Raw genomic sequence first — 2,712 nt, forward strand, 5'->3', positions numbered from 1 at the left:
ATGTTATTTGCTAAGGATGCTAAAATGCTGTTTCATTTTACAGGAACGTTGGAAGAACTCCAGATTCTGTTAAATTATGGGACATTGGTTGTCTCAGTCGTCAATCGCTCCAGAAAGTAGCTGTGCCTATGGTCCTTAAAAGAAAGCATGAAAACGCCATTTTTCCATTGGGAACGGAGACAGTGTGCTGTTGCTGAAGAAAGGATTTATGACAATGAACTGGTAAGTAACAGTATCAATTAAATATAGTAAGTGAGCTCCCAGAAACTTCAATTTCTTAGACATTTGTAACTTGCCTCAATAGACAATATTTAAACAACATTTCAGCTTAACGTACTTGCTTTAAAAGTGGTAATTGATTACTTTTTGCCCTTTTCTATAGTAACAAATTGGAAGGAATTGGTGCTACTGAAACAACCGTTGCTTTTGATGTTTTTATGTTGCAAAATTATGCAGTTAGTTTTGGCCCTGAGAATGGGAGGCAAATGGAAATTAATTTGGATGGAAGCCACTTGAACAACTAATTGTCTGCAGTGATATCCCTCCTATGTTTGTTTTGCTCTGCTCATGATTCTGGTAGACTTTGGAACGCTACTTTCTACAGGTGGTCGAGGTGAGAAAACAAGACGTAATTAATATTAACTGCTCTATTAATCTATAGTGGCATTTCTTTTAAACTGTTATCAATTGGTCAGAGTATAGATTGATGTGGCTATGTATAGTATTTTAAATATCTATAGTCCACAGCATCTATGGTATGTCGTTTAACGTTTATCTATTGTTGACAGTTTAAATTGACCTACGCATCTGTGGATTTTTAATAAATTAATGTTATGTGCGTCTATGATTGTTTCACATTTATATGTCATATTTAGTCTGTCATGTAAACTTGACGCTTGTCGCCATTTTATAATTCAGCGGTTCTACTCGGTTTTTGATGCGTGTTTCTAGGTGTGTTTAATCTCGTCCTTAATTAATTGTGTAATTAATATGTTTTTTTCCCCATTTCTACAGATTGTTCAACAAATGAGAGGGAGTTGAAATTCATTTTGGTCGTACTGAAACAACCATTGTCTACATGGGTGTGGTCTTTGGTGAACTACATTTTTGATTTGCTGTTTTCGTCTTCGGTTTGCATCATTATGCAGTTAGTTTTGAACTGATGAGTGAGAACAAGTGGATATTTATTTGAATTCCACTGAAATAAGAAACTTTCTGCATTGCCATTATTCCTGGATTTTGTTTTCTTTTCACCCTTGCAAACTTTGGAACATTACAGTCTACAGTTAATTAAGGTGAGAATACTTGATATAATTAATTTTAATTGTTCTTTATTAATCTATAGTGGCATTTCTTTTAAACTCTTATCTATTGGCCGGAGTATAGATTGAGGTTGTGGTGTATGTATAGTATTTTAAATATCTATAGTCCACAGCATCTATGGTATGTCGTTTAACGTTTATCTACTGTTTACAGTTTAAATTGACTTGAGCATCTGTGGAGTTTTAATAATTATCAATTGTCTACATTATAAATTAATGCTATGTGCATCTATGATTAGTTCACATTTATATGTCATATTTAGTCTGTCATGTAAACTTGACGCGTGTCACCATTTTATAGTTCAGCTGTTATACTTGGTTTTTGATGGGTGTTTTTAAGTGTGTTTGATCTCTTCCTTATTTAATAGTGTGATTAATATGTTTTTTTCCCCATTTCTACAGATTGTTCAACATATGAGAGGAAGTTGAAGTTCATGTTGGTCGTACTGAAACAGCCGTTGTCTACATGGGTGTGGTCTTTAGTGAACTATATTCTTGATTTGCTGTTTTCGTCTTCGCTTAGCATCATTATGCAGTTAGTTTTGAACTGATGAGTGAGAACAAGTGGATATTTATTTGATTTCCACTGGAATAAGGAATTTTCTGCATTGGCATTTTTCCTGGATTTTGTTTGCTTTTCACACCTGCAAACTTTGGAACATTACAGTCTACAGTTAACTAAGGTGGGAATACTTGATATAATTAATTTTAATTGCTCTTTATTAATCTATTTGCCACCGTATCTGTTTCAGATCGACGTTGGAGAAGACAAAGATGACCCCATAGTTAATATAGTTCTCTATCTTGCATGTTCTATCTAATAGAATTCGTTAAGTTGATTTTATTCAAATTAATTTTTTTATTTTGCATGTTTTTTTAATTTTTTTGTAGTTTCTTGTAGTTTCAAATAGTTAATTTGATTTAGTTTTTATTTTGCATGCTTATTTTTGTTCTTTTTGTTTGAAGTAATTGTTGATTGTAGATTCTTGTTTTTTTTTGTATGTAGTAGTAGTGTTGTGTAGTGTAGTAGTAGCACTAACTCGTTTAGTAGTTGTAGTGTAGTCTAACATGTCTCTTGCTTACCTCTTCGCTTAGCTTACTGCATATTCTTACTAAATTGCTTTGCATTTACCCTACGAGTTCTACATGATTCAACGTTTCGTTATCGTGTGTGTTTCTTCTCACCCTTGTGGAATTAGGGAGGGCCTCCCCGAACGACTTCCCTTGGGCTTAGCTATTTAGTTGATCTTAAAAGTGTCTTATACACTTTTCGCGAGTCTACTCTAGCGTTACTTCCTTTCAGACAGGGTACAGTGGGTTATCTGGAATAGGAGCAATAGGCGACTGCCCAGCTTGCCTTGGCGAAATCTGTCCGATCTTCTCTACCAAA

General features: G+C 34.2%; 1 long non-coding RNA gene across 2 annotated transcripts in view; it reads left to right on the forward strand.

Moving 5' to 3' along the window:
• LOC108742158 overlaps positions 1-2,712 on the forward strand; it is an 8,502-nt gene continuing 5,790 nt past the window's right edge. Inside the window, exons 1-4 of one of the 2 annotated variants that reach the window (XR_001938620.2) lie at positions 1-222; positions 383-613; positions 1,015-1,295; positions 1,725-1,963. This is a non-coding gene — a long non-coding RNA (uncharacterized LOC108742158). Of the gene's footprint in view, positions 223-382; positions 614-1,014; positions 1,296-1,724; positions 1,964-2,712 lie in introns of those variants that run through there. The other variant, XR_003231599.1, reaches the window with a different exon arrangement.

Source organism: Agrilus planipennis, unplaced genomic scaffold (assembly GCF_000699045.2).
Source record: "Agrilus planipennis isolate EAB-ADULT unplaced genomic scaffold, Apla_2.0 scaffold324, whole genome shotgun sequence".
Taxonomy (NCBI): Eukaryota; Metazoa; Arthropoda; class Insecta; order Coleoptera; family Buprestidae; genus Agrilus; species Agrilus planipennis.